Source organism: Lottia gigantea (assembly GCF_000327385.1).
Source record: "Lottia gigantea unplaced genomic scaffold LOTGIsca_3, whole genome shotgun sequence".
Lineage (NCBI taxonomy): Eukaryota > Metazoa > Mollusca > Gastropoda > Lottiidae > Lottia > Lottia gigantea.
The window spans coordinates 5453075-5463626 of NW_008708986.1; positions in this window are offsets into that span (position 1 = coordinate 5453075).

Consider the following 10552-nt stretch of genomic DNA (forward strand, 5'->3'; position numbering starts at 1 on the left):
TTTCCATATTGATAGATTTTTCATGTGAACCAAAATTGAAAACTCCATTCATAATACATTATATTACTAAACTGATTCAAAAATCAAGCAGGAAATTTTTAGTCCCAAGATCTGAAATTAACAGACAGACAAATTTCACTAGTGGGTGAAACTTACGCAAATAATTATAAAAAAACTTAACCAAAATTCTTCTTGACACAGATGTTTTAATTCTTTAAATAAAAAAAATGGTTATTGTCTAAAAATTTGGACCTAATATAGCTACAGCTAATAATTAATGTCTTGGATCAGGCGAAAAAGGGTTCTTTTTTGTGAATAAAGAATTTATTTCATAAAAAAAAAAAATGAAAATCTTACAAATTTTCCGACCATCATTTTTTTTTAAAATAAAATATAACAAAAAAATGATAAAAAAATTTAAAATAAAAATAAATTTTCTAGGACTTTTTTTCAGTGTTCCATGCTAAATTTTTGACAGAATAAAATTTATTTGCCACGTCATTATCATACAATATCCTTGAAATATCGTTCTTTAATAACAACAGTTATCACTTCTACTATCGAATTAAAACATGAATATTCCTAGAAGAAACACACATTTTCTGTCTCTTGAATAATAAAAGCGTGGCCATGCTTAATCTCAGTTTAACTGGCTACCTTTTTACCTTAACATCAAAAATCGTCCAGAACAAGAACTAAATAATCCCAAGAATTAAGCTTAAAACAAAAACACGTTCCTTCAATTCCTTCTTGAATAAAGAAAATTAATTCAAAGCTAAATCTAAAACTAAGAGAAGAATGTTCTTTTATAAACAATACTCACGTGTTAATATTATAACATAAAAACACAATTTCCTATACAGATAAAGATCAACTCGCTATCAGCACCTATCAATGTTAAGGAACACAATGGAATGTTTGAAGGATAATTTCCTGATCAATGAGCGAAATATTGGTTTTCCCTAGTTACCACTAACAATACTGTAGTCACAGACTTTGTAAAGTTGCACTCTGAAATAGTCTGAATTCCAGACCCTACGCCCACGTAAAAATTTGATAATCATCGTGGTTTTAAACGGTATTATAATCGGGAATACAGACAAGTGCAGAACGAAATACGCCTATAAGGAAGGGCACAGCATTGTATAATGCAAGGAGTGTAATTTTGTCAAAAAAGGGAAAGTCACATGATTGAATAACAAAATTTAAAAACCCCATTCTTGGTAGTTTAGTCTCCAATCTTCAGCTTTTAAAATGGTTATTGAGACGCCTTTTATGATTTGGGAAGTGCAGAACACCAGTCTTTCATTCCCGGTAGCTTATACCATAACCGGGTTCTGAACTAGCTAATATTAAAGGTATCTTCCTCCGGTTTTTCGTACAGCAGCATCTTGTTGGTGTCATTAGAAATTTCAAATTTCTCTTGACGCATTTTATACATTCTTCGGTGACTTCAGCCTTTGAAAATTTTGATAGGACAGAGAATCGGACTTCCATTTCCAGTACCTGTTATCGTAACCAGGTTCTGAATTATTTAACTCTTTCTTCTTAGAAGTCAGATATAAGATTAATTAGCGACACGCACTGGTTGGCAACCAAACACACAGTAGAACTCTTCCATACATCAAACTGCTAAATATTCTATAGGGACTTCCAATACAATGGCCAGAAAGAATCATAGTTATTCAACACAGGTTCATTATAACCCCTAGACAATGGTAGCGTAAACGATTATATGATCTAACCTATCATAAGATGACTCCCTTCTGGAATAATTCTTTGTCCTCGGTAGGAACACCATGAGATGAAATGGGAATAAACAAATTAAGCATTTATTAGCCTTATTAAAAATGGTAAAGATTCTGATTAGGCAATTGTTCAGAACCAGATTCCGTAGATACCAAAATTTTCAAGGTCAATTTCAAATGAGTTTCACCTCAGTACTAATATAGACTACATCGCAAACAGTGGCGGCGTCAGTCGTCTGAGGCTGGGGGTACGAATAAGGAGCAGATTGACTTAACTGGTTAGTTTTAGATTCATAAAGCGGAAGCTCTGTGGAAGCCCCAAAATGTGCGAACCTAACATGGAGCGTCTGGTAAAATCAAAACTTAAAATTGATTTGATGGATTCTGACAAATAATTTAAAGCAAAAACGTATAAAAGTGATATTTTCAAATTAGTTTGAACTCAAGTGGGAGAACACTTGGGTGTACAAATCATTTTGCTATCCGCATTGGAGTCGCCGCTGTTTGAAAACTACATCAAAAGTATGAATGGTTAAACAGGAAGAGTTGATACTGAAAATTAATGATGTTACATATGCATGGCTTGTAGTACAGATTATATAGTTAGACTATATCTCTTCGAGCTTCACTTAAAATAAACAAAGACCCAACAATCGATACTTTGCCGACTTAAAATAAAACGAAAACTTAAGAGACATCACATTGAAACCAAGCATTAACTAATCAAAAGTGTTGCGTTTAACCAGAATAATAGCCAAACAGTTTTTGGTGCGGCTCTGCATTAAACTATCGTGATGAATTATTTTCCGGAATCGAATAATACTCGTCCGAGTCCAACCGGTTTGTAAATTCTCACATGTTCAATATAACACACTGAGAATATCACAAAATAAACTTGTAAACAAATATATTTGTCTGAAGTAAGACGAAGTTAAGTGATCTTTACTGTATTGACCCGTCATATAGACAATAGATAGCTATATATTACCAATAAGTCTTTTTACAGCGGTCAGTTATTATGATAAGAATATTATTCTTTCTATGAATCGATGGCAATACTTTTTTGACCAAATTTTCATACTATATTGTCATAGTCTAAAAAAATATTTCAGTCGACCTTGCCAAGAAAATGCCATTTAAACTATTAATGATCTTCGAAAACATGAAAGAATTATTGGAAAACAGTCTACGTTTATCAAAATCAAGCAACAATATGAAAAACTCAAAAAGATCTCAAATAGATATCAATATCTCAATATAGATCCTTATTTCCACATCAATTATCACAAAACTTGAGTGGAATGACCGAAATATTACAAAATGTTAAAATATTTTTTCCATTCAAAACATTTCTTATCGATTCAATATTTTAACATCAAATCCAGAAATGGCCTGGCAAGGATATTTTAGGGTAGCCTATACACATACATCACATTAGACATAGAGAATATACGCGTGGTTTGGGATCAGCGACTTTTTTCGGATCTCAATTACACGTGTATTTAAAAGAGAACACCGAAATCTGATTGTACCAAATACTAACTGAGTTATTATAACAAATAGAACTCGTGATAAAAGGATAGATCGTTTGAATTTGGCAACTCACCTGTGAAACATTGGTACCGGAAGTGGATACAGTTTCAGTTCCGGGTTCTTCATCAGTTTCCGGTACAGAAGGAAGAGACAATCTCTTGCTGTTAGAATCTTCTCTCTTCATACCTTTTGATGATCTGCGTTGATGCCTAGTTTCTCCAGAGACTTCGGGCTCAACCCTAGAATTTGTTCCGCCCATTACTTCTCTGAAAGGTGCAACACAGAAATAAAAAAATAATTTGAAGAAAGCAAGGGAGAATAATGCTCAATATGTAAAAGGCAAGCCAGGATTATAATTATTATGTAGGAAACTTGTGGAAATCATAACAAATAACTATTTGAAAGGAGCAAGAGAGAATTGAAACTAATCTGAAAGGAGCAAGCGGGAATTGAAACTAATCTGAAAGGAGCTAGAGAGAAGATGAACTAATCTGAACGAAGCTAGTAAAAGGGAATCATAACTAATCTGAAAAGAAGCTAGTGAGAAAAATCAAATAATCTGTAAGGAGATATCAAGAGGGAATCGTAACTAATCTGAAAGGAGCGTTAAGGAATCATTACATAAAATAACCAGTCTGAGAGGGGCTAGATAAGAATAAAAAACTAATCTGAAAAGAGCAAGAGAGAAAAATGAACTAATCTGAAAGGAGCTAGAGAAAAAAAAGAACTATTCTGAAAGGAGGAAGAGGGAATCGTAACTAATTTAAAAGGAGCTAGAGAGAAAAAAGAACTAATCTGAAAGGAGCTAGAGAGAAAAAAGAACTAATCTGACAGGAGCAAGAGAGGACAATAACTAATCTGAAAGGACAGTATAATAACTACATTATGCTGCGTTGTCTGAACAATTGCAACAAAGTTTAATTCTATGTTAATACGGAAGTATGATCGTGCTTTTACGAAACTAATCGATTTTTATATTCATTTCATTCTGTTTACATAAATGTTATAATATTTGTTTTTCGATGCTCATGATTGCTTAGATATGAAGGGAATTAATTTGATTCATGTTTACCGATTTATTTGAGATATACCGCAATATATCGATTACCTTTTATCTAATGACAATAACGTAAGGTATGCTCGCCCTAATATACCAGTGGACCAGTATAAGGCTGAAGAGGTTTGGCGCTTTAGCTAACGGAAGGGTGCGAAAGATTATTAATTAGAATTACATGCAGTTTGTAATAGCTCGACATGGTGAAGATGCCTTTATGGACATTTTTACCAACAGCATGATAAATATATTACACAAATGTACACAAAAACTAGTTGAAACAAACAACAATTTCAATAAAGCTCCTAATAAAAGATAGGATAGAAATAATTGTTTATGTGCTAAGTACTATAAGAATATCCCTTATAAAGTCAGTGTTCAGAGAATACCCTACTCTGAAATTCTAGTTGTTGAACAGCTTCTTGCATAGGTTGAGCCGTTCAGGGTGCTTAAAATATCGCCACGGAACTCAATTTTTAAAAGATGGATGCCGAGACTTCATCTAGACAAAATGGCTCCTTAACAATGTCAACAAAATAGGCCCCTGTTCCTTCTTTGTTATGTTGTACATACTTTTAATGATTATTTTTTGTTTATTGACAAAGGTTTCAGTCAATTTTTGTTCAAAGGATGATTAACCGTTTGAAACTCTTCAAAATTCTAATTAATTTTACTTATTCGGTTAATACCCTATCGATGTACCATTATAACTATGGTTACAGTACAAATAACCTGTCGATATTATCACATAATCAATAGATAGATGCAATAGATTAATTTACTGCTACAAACAACTTCTGGACTTCAAAGCTTCTATAGCAAGGTAACAGCTCTCTTACATTGAAAGACTTTTGAAAAAGTTGTGTGGTCAGCACCACGAGATTATTGACAAATAAATTAAATCTGTTTCTTTCATGATTTCTAATATACTCAGCAACACTCGATATTTAGTTTAAAATGTAGTGACTTTCTTTCAAATGGACACCTACCCAAATTAATGCTTGCACAAGTTATTTAACTTAAGTTGTGAAATTACTTAATTTTAAAGAAACATCATTTTACTTTTTCGCAGCTCAGAAGAAACTCGAGTGTCTTTTGTTAACTTGTCTTTTCCATCATCCTCGGGTGCCGGCATTGGACGAGGTGATACCGTCGGATTTATCAACTCGGTTTCCCCTTGTCAGTGATGCAGGTAAGAGGGGACGACATTGAAAAAGCGTCTGGTCGTTCGGATGGGACATTAAACCGAACCCCAGCGTGCTACAGGTTGTGCACGTTAAAGAACCCTCGACAGTTGGAAATCGCAAAAGAGCAGGCTAATGCAGCTGGTCTGACAAAATCTCCCTCATTGTACCCTGAGTCTGTATGGCGTTGCCCATCTTCATTAACCCATGTGGTCCAGAGTAGGACGTAAAACTCCATTAATTTTTTTTATCATCTTCGCAGGTGACATTCGACTTTGGTAAATAGTTAGCACTTATGCAATTGTTTTGTTATCTTATCTAGAAATTGATTACAGTAAGTGTAGCATTGTAACTCTTCAAAGTAAAGTATCCAATCAATGTTCGGTAAGTAATTGAACTGATGGTTTGTGGGAAAGTCTTTGTGATGTTTGATTTAATAATTATTCTTTTTCTTATGTGTATGTTTATAAACCATTAAATTGAATTGATGTGTCAAATGTGTATATAGATTCGATAATACATGTTTTATGACTCAATCAAACCGTAATTGCAAACTTACATAACGTTAAATTGATTATCGATTCATCTCCAAAAAAGTGAATTCCACTCTTCTTGTAATGATTGAACAAATAAAGTAAGCATTACGTCAAAAAGTAAATGCAATTTTCTTTAAAAGCAAGGTACCTGCTTACGTAATTAAGTTAGGGAAGACTCTGTTTCTGTCATTGCTTGTCAATCGGACAACTTTCATTTCTTGAGTTCCCCTTTTATTATGTGTTCAAAGCATGCCCTCAAATTAGTGCAAAAGGTGGTTGCTCAATTGTTACTGAAAAAACTTGCTTCTAGATTGCATTCCTAATTCCATGCGATCCCCTTAATATTTAGATTGCAATCGTACCTAAAACAATAGATATTAAAGAAATAAATACCTTTAAAACTGTAAATGTCCATATCGTGTTCGCTAAGCGATCTCACATAAGAATGAATATTAAAAGGATATTAACGTCAACATTGAACTAAATTGGCAATGCCACTGGTTACAACAGCGATCCGTTGTCGAAAATAAAAGGTAATCTTCACCAGTCCTATCTATCTGTTTTATTTTGTGAAGACATTGAGGAGCGTTTCGCTATGCCCCAATCATAGCACCAACCGGAAGTCAAAATTATTTGGAAATGAAGTGCAAAGATGGATAACAAACTGTAATATAACGCACCAAAATAAAAACTTGAAAATGACACGTTTTGGGATATATGAATTCAAAAACATAACAATAATATTTATTTGTTCATTATTTGTTCATTATTTATTCATTATTTCTCCAATCATTTCTGTCAGATGTATAGAATTCTATGATACACAATATTAGCAATGGCTATTTTTTTGTTTACATCGGAATCAATTGGTTTGATTCTGATTCTGTGTTCGAGGGTGGATACAAAACCATGTCGGAGAGTCAAAACCAGGTTGACCTTCGAGAGGGGGCGAAATATCTGAGGTTACCCCCCCCCCCTCCCAATACGAAAGTGACCTAAATAATGGTATATGTGAGTTTTCTTTCGATGTCCTGGTTTAAAAATTCACTTTGCACATGCTGCTAATCCGTGTTAAATCATAACAATGTACAGGGGCAATGAGACCTCAAATTCCATTTCATTTTAGTTCTATTCAAATAAATATTTTTCAACAATTCCCCTCTCTGCCAAATCGTATTATAGATTGATTTTCAATGGAGTTTGACTAAAACGGGTCAATACCTATTTACATCTCTTAGTGAAAGCCTTATGGTTACCTTGGTATGATTACAATACAAAATACTTTCCTTTTTATCTCCTTTAAACCATTCACCACACTCTTTTACAATTCATAGTTTGTCATTGACCCAAGCTATTTATTCTTAGATTAGCATTCTATAGTTTGGTCGCCTCATTAAGACTTTTCTAAACCGCCTTTCCAAAGTAATCATTGCACGTGGATAGCACAAGCACCCTAAAATAGATACTTCAAATATTCATAATTGAATATAGAAATCGGGTATATTAAAATTTGACTCAGTTTCGGTACAGTTAAGGGTTATATCGTGCTTTCTGGGCTACACTTCGGTCATTTTTTATTACAATATATCCTTTGATTTCCGACAATCTACGCATTCCGACATATTATTTTGTCCTGATTAATTCCCTTCTTGTCAGTTTGACCACTTAACCATCTGTGCATTACGAATTACGACACTAATCAGCGGACCCAACAGGTTTAAAAATAATTGTAATAATCGGAAAAGGTTTTGTTTATTGCATGTAAATGTAGCTACGCAAGGCGTCGAATATGTCCTTTGGAAGATAACTGGAAATGACATTGTAAAATGAGTAGGAGAAGGAACCCAACAAATCCCAACCCCAAAAATGCTTGATCATCACAAAAATTGAAAAAGCTCATCGGATAATTGAAGTGTGAATTTTAAATTGTTCCAAATTGTAAGAAATCGAAATTTTGGCCAACGTTACTTTTGAAGATTTTTAAATTTCATACAAGGAAACAAAACTACTGACTTTGTCCTACATGACAATTTTGCTTTATTATAAATAAATAGTGCATTGAAACGATATTGAACTCAAGCTATTCCCAAACTGACATTGTTGTAAATGATCAAACTGGCAAATTTCAATGTAATTGTTGTACTGGTTGGTGTGCGTTTTGTATGTATATAATTACCTCCCTTGAACTAGAATATTCCCTCATGGGTATGTAATATCTAAGAAATTTGGAAATGAAATGCAAAGAATTGAGCTTTTGAGATACCACTCTTAGTAGGTAGAAGATTGGGGGAAGTATTCTGTACTGTAGAGCAATTTGGAGATAGTTAAAGCATAAAAGCATTGTGACATATGGGAAAACTCTTTCATTTTGTAAGATACTTAGCGTACCTTCGTGTAATGCTTCTAAGTATAGTGGTTAAAAGACTTTTTACGGTTTGTTATAAGTCGAGTTCGATAACCGACATAAAATTAAATTTCCTGTCGCTATTTATCTTAACAATAGTTCATAACTGACCACAATGTTTGAATTGACCAAAAATGGTAAAATTTTTAAAATATACTATGAAGCGTAGGTTAAACGTTTAATTTTTTTTCAATTGTTTGGAATTTCTGTGCTTTATTTCAATAATGTAATGCAATTAATTCATATTTTTCCACTTATTTTTGTTTCAAAATGTTTTTTTTTCTACATAATCGTTATGCTTGCATCTTAAAAAGTTCATTCGAGCTTTTATGGGCGCTAATTAATGTTGACGTCAATTTCCAGAATATTAATTTTGTTGAACGAGTTCTCCAGAGAGGTTTTCTCTTGTCAGTGGTGCATCGTGTTTGGAAATAATCAAGCATCGAGTTAAACTTTAACTTAAAGCGTCCATCCAGTCTGTAGCACACGAGGCCTCGATTTATTATCCCACCAGAACGACTACACATTTAGATGTTTTTTTCCACGTCAGTCCCTCCGATCTCCAGCAATTTGAAAAAAGCAAACACTAGTAAAGACTATCGCCCTTTCCTGGGCGTTATAAGTACTCTCGCGTGTGGTTATCCACAAGACAGCAAACAAAGTTGATTAGTCTGGTGTGCTGTACAATATTTCATATTGTTTCTTTGGGTGACATTATCAATTGCAACCATAACCCGTAACGTCTTCAAATAAAACATTTTAATGTTCATATGGTGGAGCAATCGTTTCTTTGTAATAAAATATAACATCCGACCTAAAGGCAGATGAATATGTTAGAATTGTAAGGGATCAGGCCACAAAAATTCTTCCAGTATGAGTTGTATTCGTATTCGAATATAATCCTTGTAACGTTCGAAGAAGAAAAGGATATCACAGTACATGGTCAGAGAAAGGGAAAAAGAAAAGTCCGTTCCATTTTAGATTGGAATGAAAGGGCATAAAATGAAAATAATTGGAGAGAAAACAAGATGGATACAGGGAAATAAAGAAAAATGAGTGCAGAGTATAACGGTCATATGACCTATTTTCGTGCGAACCTTATTTCGTTTAGCTCCGGAAATGATAAATAATTTACATGTGCTATCTCGCTTGACCTCAGTATTTGCATGTTTTGATAAACATGGGTTATCTCTACAACGTCAACCTGTAGAATTTTTCCTATCGTTTCAAAGCAATGTCAAATTTATTATCTATTTCTAACATATACAAAATGGCAGATTCCAGTTATTGGTAAATGTAACAATTTTTTATCAGCCAAATTTTCTTATAATCCCCAACTGTACTCGAAATTTCAATTTCTGCTGGAATACATTTCAGACAAAGTCACGTGACAAACTAGCGGATTCAGCAGAAAAATTCTATGGAACACTATGTAGGCAATATTCTTATGTTTCAATGACTTTTAGCAATAGATTACTCTTCTTTTGACAGTCACTAATTTGTTTTCCAAATCATTGTTTTTTGAAAGAATTGTCATTATCAATTGATATTAAAGATAAATACTAAAAAATTTACTAAAATATATTTATAGATTAAACATTTTACACGAGAATAGGTGACGTATTATGTAGCCGTTGTAGAGTTGGTTACCCATGAAATATTGGTCAAAATGGAGGATTCATAAAGAAAATCGAAACAAACCCATTTTTAATTATTTTATAGAATATACAGTGGTGTAACCTATTTTCGTGGATATAAGGATTCAACACCGAATTTCGTCATAGTTAAAAAAAACGAAAAAAAAAAAATTTATGTCCTAGATGTTTCCTCAGATATTCTACCAAATAATAGAAATTGGTTTATTTCGATTTTCTTAATAAATCCTTCACTTTGACCCATATTTCATGAGCAACCAACTCGGGAACGGCGGCAGAATGCGTCACCTATTTTCGTGTACAATGTTTTATCTATAAATAAGTCTAGAAAAACACGTTGTATGGATACCGGGTGATATAATTAACTTCTCTTAGTATTTATCTTTAATATCAATTCATTATAACTAGTGACAATTCCTTCAAAGAAGCACGAAAAAA